Here is a 16,672-nt window from a genome sequence, read left to right as displayed (position 1 = left end):
CTGCATTTATATATTACTTGACCTTTTTCCCTTACTGATTTTAATATTCTCTCTTTATTCAGTGCATTTGTTGTTCTGATTATTATGTGTTGGGAGGAATTTCTTTTCTGGTCCAGTCTATGTGGAGTTCTGTAGGCTTCTTATATGTTCATGGGCATCTCTTTCCTCAGGTTTTGTAAGTTTTCTTCTATAATTTTGTTGAAGATATTTGCTGGCCCTTTAAGTTGAAAATCTTTATTCTCATCTACTCCTATTATCAATAGTGTTGGTCTTCTCATTGTGTTCTGGATTTCAAGGATGTTTTGAGTTAGGATATTTTTGCATTTTGCATTTTCTTTGATTGTTGTGCTGATGTTCTCTATGGAATCTTCTGCACCTGAGATTCTCTCTTCCATCTCTTGTATTCTGTTGCTGATGCTCGCATCTATGGTTCCAGATTTGTTTCCTAGGGTTTCTATCTCCAGCAATGTCTCACTTTGGGTTTTCTTTATTGTTTCTACTTCCCTTTTTAGGTCTTGGATGGTTTTGTTCAATTCCATCACCTGTTTGGTTGTGTTTTCCTGTAATTGTTTAAGGACTTGTAACTCTTTAGCAGTGTTCTTCTGTATTTCTTTAAGTGAGTTATTAAAGCCCTTCTTGATGTCCTCTACCAGCATCATAAGATATGATTTTAAATCCAAGTCTTGCTTTTCGGGTGTGTTGGTATATCCAGGACTGGCTGAGATGGGAGTGCTGGGTTCTGATAATGGTGAGTGGACTTGGTTTCTGTTAGTAAGATCCTTACTCTTGCCTTTCACCACCTGGTAATATCTGGAATTATTCGTTATAGTTATCTCTGGTTGGAGCTTGTTCCTCCTGTGATTCTGTTAGCCTTTGTCAGCAGACTTGGGGGTCTAGCTCTCTCCTGAGTCTCAGTGGTCAGAGTACTCTCTGCAGGCAAGCTCTCCTCTTGCAGGGAAGGTGCACAGATATATGGCGTTCAGATCTACCTCCTGGCTGAAGATGAATGCCCGAAACAGGGCCTGTCCCAAAAGATGTGTTGCCTCTGCAGTCTGCATGCTCACCTGCACAGACTTTTTTTCCGAGGGACACGGGACACAAGATGGCTCTCTCACCAGATCTGGGGGTCAGAGCCCTCCTGGGCAGACACCTCTCCTCTGCCAGGGAAGGTGGCTGGATGTCTGGAGCCCAAAACAGGGTCTGTCCCAGTAGCTGTGTCGCTTCTGCCTGTCCCAGAAGCTGTGTTGCTTTTGCTAGGAATTGAGTCCACACACAATGACACAATTTCTCCACCAAGACCATACCTACTACACCAAGGTCACACCTCCTAATAATCCCACTCCCTGGGCCATGCTTATTCAAACCACCACAGCCTGTGAATGTTTTCTCAGTTAGCTTCATTGAAGTAGGAATACAAAACCTAAGTGTGTTTAGTTCAGATATAAGGAATGTTTTTTTCCTGCCTTCTTCTATTTTATTTATTTACTTATTGTTTGTACATTTACATTCTCTGCTGCTTCTGCTGTTCTTCACTGATATCTGAACCCAGATTATTCTTAAAACATTCTACAGTGATTGAGAAACAGGAGGGACTCTTGTAGCCTTGGTACCAGATTTTAACTGCTGAGACACTAAACATAGTGAACTGATCAACTATCCTGTTCTAGCCTTCCCAGTATGAAGTTAGATACTGTTGGACAACCCAGATCATAATGTGTAAGCCAAACAAATAAATAATCCTTTTAATATATAAAAAAAAGAAAAAAGAAAAATGACACTATATGCAGGTTTTAAATATAGCAATTTTTTATCTTACCCTTTATATTTGATTGTATAGATATATACCTTTATGGAAAACTATTTCTTATGCAAAGAAATATACAAGGTATACACACTGAATTTCATCATTTTTTTCTGGATCTTGATAGATCACAGTCCTTATGGAAATGTAGTGCATATCTCTTTATTCCTTATCTCACATTTTCTTATATTTCTAAATTCCCTATATTGTTAGATCAAATGTAATTATGATCTTAAACACTGAGCCCTCTCTTGTCAGTGGTGTCAAACAACTTTAATTCCAGCAAAAGGGAGGCAAAGGCAGGCAGATCTTTGAGTCCAGAACACCCATGGTTATGCAAAGAAACCATGTCTTGAAAAACAATCAAACAGAAAAAATTATAAAGTATGAATTAAAGTTTGCTTTGAAAAAATCACTTGTTTATGTGACTGCATTATTTATATGCATTCTATATAAATAAAATGAGTTATTATTAGTAAAGTTTTCTAATCTTATAACATAATAACTTCCCCATATTCAATTCTACAATAAGAATGTGGAAGCAAAATAATTTTTTTTCAATAAAATAGAATAACTTAACAAGATAGCCCTTTCATTTCCAAAGGTTTATCATTTTAGTCAAATAATTCTTGTCCTTTGTTCAAAGTATAGAAATGATAAGAAGTTACCTCATCAAGCCTGAAAAAAATTTTGGCATCATAATTACCACACAGCAAGGTTCAAACTTATTGAACTTCACCAGTACTGAAGAGGCAGCTTGCTATCTGATGTAAGTGGAATTTTCCTTAATGGTCTTATCTGCTCCCTATGATCTTTTAAAAGGAACAAAACAAAGGCTTCACTGTTCCTCTCATAGAAATAACTGCATTGAAATGAAAATACAGATAAAAGCTCATTCACAAAGCTTTTACTCTAATGAAGAAACTAAGGTCAGTGTCTTTGTGGAACTATAATGGAAATTCAGCACGTGCCTTAATCCTAGATATTTTAACCAATTAAGACCCATTTTGAGTAATTTTTTCAATGATGCATTACCACTAGTATTTATTTTAAACTGCAAATACATGTATTTTTGAGATTATTCTTCTCTGACTATAAGATTGGATTTTAAATTTTGCATTATGGACTATACTCTGAAGCCTAGAATTCTATGGAGACCTATAATTCAGCAATTTATTTCAACATGTGTCTAAATATTCACACAAAATGTCACCAAAGTGATTTACTCTGTCAGCTGATTCACAAAAAGTTCCATACCCTGAACGCTAATAGCATTTATTTCAATCAGTTATTCAGCAAGAAACCCTGGAGTCCTCAGATTTTTACAATGCGTTAAAAATTGAAATTGCAGTAATCCTAGCCTCTCATTAGTTCATTTGTGCCCAAAAATAAGCCTAAAAGTGAAAGATCTACTTTAGAATTAACTGAATTAATTAATTCATTTAAATAAATAATAATTGTTTACATTAATTTTATCAAATAATTGAACTCTAAATACTTTCTCCCCTAGTATGCAAGGAGAAAAGAGGAGACTTGCTTATTTCTTTCTGTAGATAACACTTTACAAACACAATCATAACTGCTACTTATGCTAGAAGAACATAATTCATATGAATAATTATTGTCAAATGAGAAAGAATGTAAGGGTGGGCTGTGAGTAATTCTGTAAGATTTCATTTGGTTCCCACATAGTTCCCTCATGAAATAAACATGTTATGATACTTAGAGCCAGTGAGACGTAAATGGATGATGCTTAGAGACAGTGAGATGTAATGGCTCAGCAAGTAAAGGAACTTGCTGCCTGTCCTGACAACCTGAACTCAGAACTGAGGACACTCAAGGTAGAAGGAGAGAATTAAAATACAGCACAAACATAATAAATCTAAATATTCTCTTTTTAATAAAATTCTTACAATGGGGTCAGTTTCAGACCCACACATAAACATCTGCACTCAGTAGTAAATAAATAGATAGATAGATAGATAGATAGATAGATAGATAGATAGATAGATGATAATAAAAACTAAAAAATAATACATATTTTGGGCTGTATATATAAAACACAGTATACTTAAAAGGTTTTGTTTTGTTTTGTTTTTTAATATATTTTCTTACATATTTTCCTCAATTACATTTCCAATGCTATCCCAAAAGTCCCCCATACCATCCCCCCTCTCCCCCATTTCCCTACCCACTCATTCCCATTTTTTTTTTTTTTTTTTTTTTGGCCCTGGCATTCCCCTGTACTGGGGCATATAAAGTTTGTGTGTCCAATGGGCCTCTCTTTCCAGTGATGGCCGACTAGGCCATCTTTTGATACATATGCAGCTAGAATCAAGAGCTCCGGGGTACTGGTTAGTTCATAATGTTGTACCACCTATAGGGTTGCAGGTCCCTTTAGCTCCTTGGGTACCTATTCCAGCTCCTCCATTGGGAGCCCTGTGATCCATCCACTACCTGACTGTGAGCATCTACTTCTGTGTTTGCTAGGCCCCGGCCTAGTCTCACAAGAGACAGCTATATCAGGGTCCTTTCAGCAAAATCTTGCTAGTGTATGCAATGGTGTCAGCTTTTGGAAGCTGATTATGGGATGGATCCCTGGATATGGCAGTCTCTAGATGGTCCATCCTTTCATCACAGCTCCAATCTTTGTTTCTGTAACTCCTTCCATGGATTTTTTTCCCCAATTCTAAGAAGGGGTACAGTGACCCCACTTTGGGCTTCATTCTTCTTGAGTTTCATGTGCTTAGCAGATTGTATTATATATCTTGGGTATCCTTAGTTTTGGACTAATATCCACTTATCAGTGAGTACATATTGTGTGAGTTCCTTTGTGATTGGGTTATCTCACTCAGGATGGTGCCCTCCAGGTCCATCCATTTGCCTAGGAATTTCATAAATTCATTCTTTTTAATAGCTGAGTAGTACTCCATTGTGTAAATGTACCACATTTTCTGTATCCATTCCTCTGTTGAGGGGCATGTGGGTTCTTTCCAGCTTCTGGCTATTATAAATAAGGCTGCTATGAACATAGTGGAGCATGTGTCCTTCTTACCGGTTGGAACATCTTCTGGATATATGCCCAGGAGAGGTATTGTTGGATCCTCTGGTAGTTCTATGTCCAATATTCTAAGGAACCACCAGACTGATTTCCAGAGTGGTTGTACAAGCTTGCAATCCCACCAACAATGGAGGAGTGTTCCTCTTTCTCCATATCCTTGCCAGCATCTGCTGTCACCTGAAGTTTTGCTCTTAGCCATTCTGACTAAGAATGATCTTCAATAACAACATAAATAATGGAAAGTCAACATTCGCATGGAAACTGAACAACACTCTTCTCAATGATACCTTGGTCAAGGAAGGAATAAAGAAAGAAATTAAAGACTTTTTAGAGTTTAATGAAAATGAAGCCACAACATACCCAAACCTATGGGACACAATGAAAGCATTTCTAAGAGGGAAACTCATAGCTCTGAGTGCCTAAAAAAAGAAAATGGAGAAAGCACAAACTAGCAGCTTGACAACACATCTAAAAGCTCTAGAAAAAAAAGAAGAAAATTCACCCAAGAGAGTAGATGGCAGGAAGTAATCAAACTCAGGGGTGAAATTAACCAAGTGGAAACAAGAAGAACTATTCAAAGAATTAACTGAACGCAGAGTTGTTTCTTTGAGAAAATCAACAAGATAGATAAACCCTTAGCTAGACTCACTAGAGGGCACATGGACAACATCCTAATTAACAAAATCAGAAATGAAAAGGGAGACATAACAACAGATCCTGAAGACATCCAAAACACCATCAGTTCCTTCTACAAAAGGCTATACTCAACAAAACTGGAAAACCTGGACGAAATGGACAAATTTCTAGACAGATACCAGGTACCAAAGTTAAATCAGGATCAAGTTAACGATCTAAACGGTCCCATATCCCCTAAAGAAATAGAAGCAGTCATTAATAGTCTCACAGTCAAAAAAAGCCCAGGACCAGATGGGTTTAGTGCAGAGTTCTATCAGACCTTCAAAGAAGATGTAATTCCAGTTCTGCACAAACTATTCCATGAAATTGAAGTAGAAGGAACTCTACCCAACTCATTCTATGAAGCCACAATTACTCTGATACCTAAACCACAGAAAGATCCAACAAAGATAGAGAACTTCAGACCAATTTCCCTTATGAATATTGATGCAAAAGTCCTCAATAAAATTCTTGCTAACCGAATCCAAGAAGACATCAAAACAATCATCCATCCTGACCAAGTAGGTTTTATTCCAGGGATGCAGGGATGGTTTAATATATGGAAATCCATCAACATAATGGAAATACATGGACAAAGAGTGAGCAGACTCAAGGAAAGAGCATCCAGAGACTGCCCCACCTGTGAATCCATCCCATCTGCAGACACAAACCCAGACAATACTGATGCCAAGAAGTGCTTTCTGACAGGTGACTGATATAGCTCTCCTGATAGGCTGTGCCAGAGCCTGACCAGTACAGATGTGGAGACTTACAGTGAAGCATCAAACTGAGCATGCGGACCCCAATGAAAAAATTAGGGGAAGAACTGATGGAGCTGAAGGAGTTTGCAACCTCATAGGAAGAACAACAATATCAACCAACCAGAATCCCCAGAGCTCCTAGGGACTAACCACCAACCAAAGAACACACTTGGTGAGACTCATGGCTCCAACTGCATTTGTACCAGAGGATGGCCTTATCTGGCATCAGTGAATGGGGGGCCTTTGGTCCTGTGAAGGCTCAATGCTCCAGTGTAGGGGAATGGAAGGGCAATGAGGTGGGAGTAGGTGGGGGGTGGGGGTGGGAGCACCCTCATAGAAGCTGAAAGAGGTGGAGAGGATGGAGTTTCCAGAGGGGAAACCGGGCAAGGTGATAACATTTGAAATTTAAATAAATAAAATATTAAATAAAAGTAAGAAAAGAAAGAGTAAAGAAGGAAAAAGTAGAGGAACAGTTAAAATAAACATAAATTGTTAAATTTCTTTTAAAAAAGAAAATGTCTTTGCAACACTTCTTGCATTGTGACCAATGTCATAAACCCCTATCAACTTCCAATTATGTATTTCCTCTCAAAAAAGTTAAAGAAAATAGGTGTGCAACATGAAAAAATTAGATATAATAATACAAAGACTTGAGAGACAGGAGACAGAGAAAGTAAGAAAACCGAAAATGCTTAATTGTGAATCTATGGTACCTAAAAGTTTGATGATCAGGATACATAGGCCAGGACAATGGGCAAAAAAATCCAGCTTGCAGACATGGAGCTACGCATGGTATGCAAGTGCCTAAGTGACTAGTTTATATGTGGATTTATAAAGATATAATTTTACTTTGATAAACAGATAGGGACAATAAGAATAGCAGAAAGACTAAGACTGTAGAAAGATTGTACAAAAAAAAAAAACCCTGCTGAATTGTATCCTTTCAAGATATTTTAACATCAGAATAGAATCTATGGAATATGTTACATTAAGGAAGATTTTTGTCTATGCTTCCACTGGTGTTAAAGGCTATGGGTTCCATAAAAAGTGATAAAGATATCTGAAAAAAAAGAAGCTTCCACATCAAAGCCACTACTCCAGAAAGGTAAAGACCAAAAAGAGATGAATGCAGAGAAATCAGAAATCCAGTCTCTCCTGCATGGGAATATCCCAACAAAGTGGCTGAAATGTACAGATTCTTCATTAGACAGATCGGAAAACCCTGATGCTGAGTTGTACATTTGCTGAGGAGAGATAGATGGTGTGGACTGCAGTTATGAAGAATCATCAAATCAAGTTGCCATAAGAACATTCTGACTGTTAAACTTATGGGATTTATAATTGTTTTTGTTTTAAAAGCATAACTATGTATAATTTTTAGTTTAAACAGAAAGGGGAAAGATACATAGGAAGATTTAATCCAGCAACATGGCTGATCTGGCAAGGAATTACATCCGAAGGCCTTCTAGGTTGGTGTGATCTGGTTGGAATGCAGAGAAGCCACACATCTTTAATCCTTCTGGCTGGAATGCAGACATACCTTTAGTACATACTATTAATCCCAAAGGAGTTTAAACTGGAGTTAGTTTACAGAAGTAAGAAGACATGTTTACAATTTATAATTTAGCAGCAGACAAAGTGAAGAATCAGAGAAAGATTTGACAGAGCAAGTCCCAGAGAGAATACCCCCAACTCTCATGAGGACAGGAAAGAAACACTACTTAAGAGGAGGAGAGATTATAGGCTGACATGACCACTCAGTTCTTCCAGAAACTAGACCCCCAACCAAGGAATGTACCTGTAGGGATCTGTGGCTCCAAATACATATGTAGCAGTGGATGGCCTTGCCTGACAGCAATGGGAGGGGAGGCCCTTAGTCCTGGGTAGGTTTGATGCCCCAGTGTAGGGGGATGCTGGAGCAGTGGGGCTGAAAGTGTGGGTGGGTGGGTGGGGGAGTACCCTCATACAGGCAAAGGGAAGGGAAAGGGCAGATGTGGGATGGGGGGTTATAAATGAATGGAATTATTAATGCTAATACCAATACTAATACATACTAATAAATACAAATACAAATACTAATATTAATACTAATTAGGAATGGCAGGATGTTCAGTCAGTCCAGAACAGTTGAGTTCAGGCAACATAATGGAGTTCAGCTGCGTTCACTTCAGTGTAGTTCAGTGTATGGAATTCAGAGGCAGTTTTTCCAAGGAGACCAATTCAGTAGAAGCCAGTTGGAATCAGTCAGCTTGGAGAATTTTGAGCCAGAACAGCTGAGTTGAAGCAATCATGCAAAGTTTAGAAAGAACTAGAAAGGCAGATCTTATTCAGGATTAAGCCTCCAATTGACAATTTCTTCTTGCAAATAAAAGTTATTTTTACCAAAATTGATTAACATTTCGAAAATGAAAACTGTCTCAGGGTATTGATTTTTTTTTTTTTTTTGAGGCAATGGACAGATTTTTTTTTTTTCTTGACAGGGTTCTTTCTCTTCCAATTTTTTGAAAGATTTAGAGATGGGAAATACTCAATCTCTCTATTTTCTCTCTCGTTCTCTTTCCTCAGTTTTCATCCAAAACTCTGGTGTCTGACAACAAACTATATTTACAAGCAAAATGATGATAGTAATGATTGCAATATTTGTATAAATTATACATTTTCTTCATCTACCCTTTCAAAACTTTCTAGGTCATATGAAATAGTGGAAGCAATAAAATATTTATAGACTGATATGTAAATAGTGGTTATGTTTTATTATTTAAGGAGGAGTGACAAAATTGTCTGTATATTTTTAGGAAAGTAGAATTTTTTTTTCTAATAGATTTGATATACACTTATTTAAAATCTCATCTGTGGGACCACATTTGGAAAGATGGAAATTGTTGCTGTGAATTTAAATTAGTACAGTCATTCTTAAAAATAATATTGAGGTTATCCTTGAAACTGAGAGCAGAATTACCATAGAACATAGGAATTCAATTTCTGGGCATATAGCCAAAGAAATTGAAAATGTTATGTTAGAGACATAGCCACATTCCAAGGTTCATTTAAGCATTATTCACAATGCCAAAATGTTAAAGTAACCATCACATACTGAAGTGTCATCAGTAGATAAGTTAATAAAATAAATATGAATAGAGAATATGCATAATAGAAAACTATACACCACTAAAAGTGAAGGAAGTTCTGTCATTTTTGAAAGGATGCCTGGAAATAGTGGGCAATATGATACGAAAAATATTCCAGGCAAAGAAGAGAAAAATCTTAACACATGAATATTAGTTTTTCTAAAGCTACACGTTACTCATATTTTAGATCAATGCAATAATCCATTTTATTTGAAAATTCAAGTTATCTATTGTTGTTTTATTGCATTGTATGTGTTAATTATATTCATCTGCTTGTTCATTTATATATTTTTTATTTTCTAATACAACAAATCCTGAACAAATCTTCCTCTCTCAGTGCATCCTCCACTTTCTCTTTCCCCAGATCTACTACCTCCATGACTGCCTCCCCCCGCCCCCCCCCAGAAAGAAGAAGGCCTCCCAGGGACATTAGCCAAACAAAACACACCAAGATACAATAAGAACAGACACAAACTCTCACATCAAAGCTGGGCAAGGCAACCTGGTAGTATTAAAAGAGTTTCAAACACATTCAGAGTCATAGACACACTACCACTGTTAAGGTTCCTCCCAAAACACCAAGCTAGCAACCAAAACATATGCAGAGGAACTATTAAAGACCCATGTAGCAACTTTGATTTCCTCTTCAGTGTTCGTGAGCCTTGCTCAATTGATTTCATGGCCCATGCTCTTACAGTGACCTTGTCCCTACTGTCTCCTTTAATCCCTCCTCTTCTTCTGTGGTGGTTTTCCATGAGATATGAGGGAATGTACCCAATGGACACTGCCAGTCTGGACTATCTCTACCTATTGTTTGCCTATGTGTAGGCAAACCTATATCTGCTACCATATATGGCCAGAGACAGCCTCTCTAGTGACAACCAAACTAGGCATCAATCTATGAGTATAGCATGATAGTTTTAGGAATCACTTTATTGATTGATTTTTTTTCCAATCCCATTTGGTTCTATTCTTGGTCTCTGTGCTCTCAAGCCTCCAGTTTCTGGTCATCAGAGCAGTATCAGTTATGGACTCTATGTTGTGTCAGTGTTACCCCAGCACATCTTGCATGTAAAACTGATTATAGGTAGAATGTTTTATGTCCCGTTTGGTGCCCCTCCTCCACCATTGTAATCCTTCCTGGTTATAGCTACAGTTCAGACTCAATATCCTCTATTACTAGGAGTTCTCTGTAGGGTCACCCAGGATGTTTCCACTGTTCTAGATTTCCACATTGTCTAAAGCCTTCCAATTGCAGTAGACACTCCCAGGACTCTCTCCGTCCATTGTCTCTGACCTGATCCCTCCTATTCCCACGCCACACCTCCAAGTCAACTCACAAAGTCAATTTTATCTCCCTTTCCCAGAGAGATCCATGTGTTTCCCATTGATCCGTCCTTGTTTCTTAGACTCTATGACTTTGTGGATTATAATTATCATTTAATTAATAGCTGATATCTGCTTAAAAGTTAGTATACACCAAGAATGTATTTCTGTGTCTCAGTTACCTCACTCAGGATACATTTTTCTGGTATCATCCATTTTCTGCAAGTTTCATGAGGTAATATTTTTTAACTCCTGTGGAATAATCCATTGTGTAAATAGACATTTACTTTATCTGTTCCTGGCTGAGGGACATATAATTTTTCCCAGTGTCTGGCTAATGTGAATAAAATGACTATGAACATAGTTGAGCAATTGTTCTTGTGGTAAAATAACGTGTCCTTTAGGTATAATCACAAGAATGGTATAGCTAAGTTTTGAAGTAGATTTATTCTCAAGTTTCTGTGGAACTGCCATATTGATTTCCATGGTGGCTATACAATTTACACTCCCAACAGCAATGGAGGTGTGTGTCTTTTGTTCCACATCCTTGCCAGCATTAGCTGTCACTTGTATTATTGATCTTCGCCATTCTGAAAGGTATAAAATGAGATTACAAAGTAGTTTTGATTTGCATCTCCCTGATGGCTAAGGATACTGAACATTTCTTTAAGTTTTTCCTCAATTTGAGATTCTTCTATTAAGAATTTTCCACTTAAATTTGTACTCTTATTAAATCAGATTGTTTCTTGATGTCTAGTTTATTGGATTGTTTATATATTTTGTATTTTAGTCCTCTATCAGATGTTTAATCAGCAAAAGTATTTTCCCACTCTGTAGGCTGCCATTTTCAGTGTTGATAACGTCCTCTAACATATAGAAGCTTTTCAGTTTCATGAGGTCCCATTTATTACTTACTGAATTTAATGTCTGAGATATTGGTGATCTATTCAGGAACTTATTTCCTCTGCCAATGTATTCAAGACTATTCCTCAATTTTCTTCTATCAGGTGCAGTGTGTCTGGGTTTATATTGGTTCTTGTTCCACTTAGACTTGAGTTTTGTGCAGGGTGATAAGTATGCATCTATTTGCATTCTTCTATATATACATATAACATATTGGGACCATTTTTAAAAGAGGCCTTATTTTTTCAATTTTTATTTGTGGCTGATTTATCAAAAATCAAGTGTGTATAGACATATATAATTTGTTTGGGTCTTTTGTTAAATTCCACTAATAAACCTACCAGTTTTTATATAAATACCAAGTGGATTTTACTACTATAGATCTGTACTACATACTGAAATCAGGGATAGTGATACCTCTCACAGTAATATTATTGTTTACAGTCATGTTAGCTACCCAGCTACTTCACTGTAGGAGTTTCCTAGTAGAGATTTTTGTGGTTGCATATGTATTCTAACATAATCTTCAAATGATGATCCTTTGATTTCTTCATTTCCAATTTATCTCCCCTTGATCCTCATGATTTGCCTCATAGCTAGAATTTCAAATACTGTTCTGGAAGATATGGAAAATAATGGATAGCCTTACCTTGTTCTTTATTTGATTTTCTCTCTGCTTGTTTTGATGTTGTCTATAGGCTTGCTATAATTTGCCTTTATTTTGCTTATGTAAGTTCCATATATCCCTACTGTCTAATTCTCTCCAAGACGTCCATCATGACTGTGTGTTGGATTATTTCAAGAGCCTTTTTGTCACATACTGAGCTGGTTATATATTTGCTTGTTTATATGATGAATTACATTGACATATTTTCATGCATCTCTGGGATGAAATCTACTTGGTCATGATTAATGACCTTTATGATATGTTCTTGGATACAGTTTGTAGTCTTTTATTGAGTATGTTTGCATCAACTTACATGGAGAAAATTGTTTGGTAATTTTTTTCTTTGTTGAGTCTTTGTATTGTTTGTGATATCAGAGTAACTGAGGCCTCAAAAAAATGATTTGTCATTGTTCCTTCTGTTTGTCTTTTGTGGACTATGAGGAGGCATTAATCTGGTAGAATTCTGTGTTAAAACCATCTGGCATAGTTTTCTAGATTGGGAGATATTTAATGATGATTTCTATTTCCTTAGTAGTGATAGATCTCTTCGAATTGAATATTTGATCTTGATTCAACTTTTGTAAATGATACCTATTGAAAAAATCATCCATTTGTTTTAGATTTTATGAGTATGGCAAATGCAAGATTTTGAAATATGATCTAATGACTCCTTGAATTTCCTTGTTGTATGTTTTATGCCCCATGTTTTATTTTCAATTTTGTTAATTTAGACATTCTCTTTCTGCCTTTTAGTTAATTTGGATAAGGATTTTGTATCTTGTTGGTTTCCTCAAAGAACAAACTCTTCTTTTCATTGATTGACTCTGTCTGTGGACCATATTCCTGTTATTGTTCTCTTTGTGTCTATTGTATTGACTTCAGTCCTCAGTTTATGTCCTACAACCTACTCCTTTTAGATGTGGTTACTTCTTTTTGTTCTAGAGATTTCAAGTATGTGGTTATGTCCCTAGTATGAGATGTGATCTCTCTCTCTCTCTCTCTCTCTCTCTCTCTCTCTCTCTCTCTCTCTCTCTCTCTCTCTCTCATTCGCTCATTTATTGCCATTTACTTTCCTCTTAGCATTACTTTCATTGTGTCCATGAGTTTTGGTATATAAGGTTTCCATATTTTGTCAAGTTTAGAAAGTCTTTTTTTTTTTTTTTTTCTGTATTTCTATCTTGACCTAAATTTTATATTTTATTCAATGAAGAGTTATTCAGTCTCCATGAATTTCTAGGCTTTCTGCTGTTTCTCTAGTTGAAATAATGTTTTAATATCTGGTGATCTCATAGGATACAGGGGGTTATTTTACTATTTTAGTATTTGTTGAAACTTATGTGACTGAGCAATGTGACCTGCAAATTACTATGTCCTTCTTTGTGTCAATCAAGTATATCTCAGCAAAAATTGTAGATAGGGGCCAATCATTTAATTGAAATATTCACCTTTAAAAGTCTTTACATGTCTCTGAAAAAAAAAACACTCAGTAGTCTCCAGAGGCATATGAAAAGTCATAAGAGTGAGGGCAAATGTATACTCTATCTAAGAGAAGACAAAGCAAATAAGAAATCCTGCCTGAGAGGAAAACAGGGCTAAGTGTTTACTCATAGAGTAAATATATGGTAAGAATGGCTCAACTATGGGCTGGAAAGATGGCTCAGTGGTTAAGAGCACTGACTGAGACGTCCTGTGTTCAATTCTCATCAACCACATGGTGGTTCACAAGCTTCTGTAATGAGATCTGATGCCCTCTTCTGGTGTGTCTGAAGATAGTAACAACGTATTCATAGACATACAATAAATAAACAATTCTTTAAAAAACAACAAAAAAAATGGCTCAACTGTGAACTTAGCCCAATCCCAAATAAATAAATAAATAAATAAATAAATAATTTGGGGAGGAAAGAATAAGGATAGCAAAAGATAGAAAAATAGACATGCTTAGGATAATAACATTTTCTGTTAATATATTGAAATACAGTCAACATGAATAAGGAAAATACTTTTAAAATTAATTCTCCATTTGTGACATTAGTACATAGATATTTCCTTTTACTTTGTCACAGTCCAGTTTTCACATATATACTGTATATGAAAGAAAACAACTGTGCAGACTAGACTTAAAGGTCAGATGCTTAGTGACCAGAAAATTCACTTAGGAGAGAAAGTTTCGTGTCATTGATTTAGACCTGCTCCACTTGAATGAGGCACTTGGCCATGATCTGAGGAATGAGGGCAGCACCAGGGGCATTAGTGCAACAGGAAATTTTAGGCATTGTTTTCCAGCCATGGTTTTCTTTGCCGCAGATGTTTTGGAATTTTTTTTTCCTTTTCTTACTATTCTTTTCTTTCTCCTAAATGTTCTAAGTACATTTGTCTTAGAGCTTTTTAATACATGAAAAAAAAATCGGGGAAATAATGTTCTCAAAAATTATGAACAAAAACTATTCACTATTTTAGTTTTCAGATCAAATTTATCCTGTGCATTAATTCTTTAGTGCTTATAAAAATTTGTATCATTTCATAACAAGGACAGAAATCGGCAATCTATACAATATTAATTTATTTTCAAGCATCAGTGCACATAATTCTCAGAAATCTTTCCTGGAAATAACTACAAAATACTCTTGTAAACAGTGATTAAATTTGAGTACATATTTGACCTTGATAGTTGGATAATTTATTTTTATTCAAAGCTATGAGTTATATGAAGACATGCCTTTACTATTGTAGTCTTTGTATATCTTTTATAGTATCTAATGAGTAACACCATTTTTCTTCATTTTTCAAATTTTTGCATGTTTCTTTGTAGTTTTTCCAGTTTCATATACAATGCATACTTCCTTTTCTCAATAAACTAAATTTTATGTAAATTAAGTTATAAGTATTTTATGTTAAAACACATATACAAGTATACACACACACACACACACACACAAACAAAATATAAGTTTCTAATGTACTTAAGGTTGAATAATAGCATTACATTTGTAATTGTTGGGAACAAAATAAAAAGGGGGGCCCTGGGGGACCTGGGGAAGAATGGAAGGAAAAAGATGCCCACACCCTGCCAGAGTTTGCCTATTCTCTGGTCAGTCAGGTGTGGGACCGCTGCTACCAACCCTTTCCACTCATCCCTGGGTGGGCATTCCTCTATCCCACTCTTCAGGGGGTGGCCAAGGGGAAGCCCTGCCTGGGGACCCCCTTCCCCCCAGCTACTTTGCTAAAGCCACCAGGGTTGTCGGAGAGAGGGAAGAGGGAAGAAGTTCCCAACACTGACCAGAGTGCACAGCGGAACTTGAAGGGCAGAGACTCTCTATGGTTTAAGAGCTTTATTATAGAAATGCAGGGGAAAGATAGAAAGGAGAAAGGAGAGAGAGAGAGAGAGAGAGAGAGAGAGAGAGAGAGAGAGAGAGAGAGAGAGAGAGAGAGAGAGGAAGGAAGAAGACAAAGAGAAAGGGAAAAGGGGAGAGAAGAGAGAGAAGTGAGAGGTAAGAGGACAAAGGAGTAAGAGAATGAGGTAGGGGCTAAGCACCCCTTTTTGTGGTCTTCACTGTTGCTAGGTAACTGGGGAGGAGTTTAGCCTGAAGGTCAGAAGCTTGGGCCATTGCTTCTCTTGTGGGGGCTGTGGGAGGCGGTACCTTAGGCAGGGGCCAGAGTTCCAGAAGCATGAGCGAATGCCTACTGTGTCACGTAGGTGAATTATGACCATTGGGGTTCAGACCTCAGCTCTAATGGAAAACAGCCTGCAATTTCCCACATGTAATAATGAAATTAAGGGTACAGATAATGTCATCCTACATAGTAAAGGAACTAATATAAATTGCTCATTTTCTTGATGTACTTAACACAAGTTATGTTGATATCCATACTCTCTATGTCTTTGTTCTCTCTATATCGTTATTATGCAGTCTTCTATATCACATCACACAGAATCACAGCCTACATCTGACAATGAACTTTTACATGGTTATGTGACCTGTGACTTCAGATTAAATGTAGTCTTTTGATAAGAGTTCACATGAATGTAAGGACAATAACTCTGTTCAAATATCAAACTTTTATTTTAATTATATAAATGTTTCATTGAAAAAACCCACATATATTTATTTTAACCATTATCTACTTGTGCTGTAAGGTTTTCTTCTTTGGGGTTTTTTTTGTGTGTTTGTTTGTCTTTGCTTTGGTTTATTTCTGGCTTGTATCTGTTTTTGATTTTTGGTTTGTTTTACTTCATTTACAAAATTTCTTGTCATTCCTTTATTATATTTAATCTTGTGCCTTTGTTATTTGGAATCTCTGAAATAAACTAGAGGTCCAATCCTGAAATTACAGAAAATAAACTAACAG

Source organism: Mus caroli, unplaced genomic scaffold (genome assembly GCF_978045245.1).
Source record: "Mus caroli unplaced genomic scaffold, Mus_caroli_1 scaffold_3, whole genome shotgun sequence".
Classification (NCBI taxonomy): domain Eukaryota; kingdom Metazoa; phylum Chordata; class Mammalia; order Rodentia; family Muridae; genus Mus; species Mus caroli.
This window is presented reverse-complemented; position numbering follows the sequence as displayed.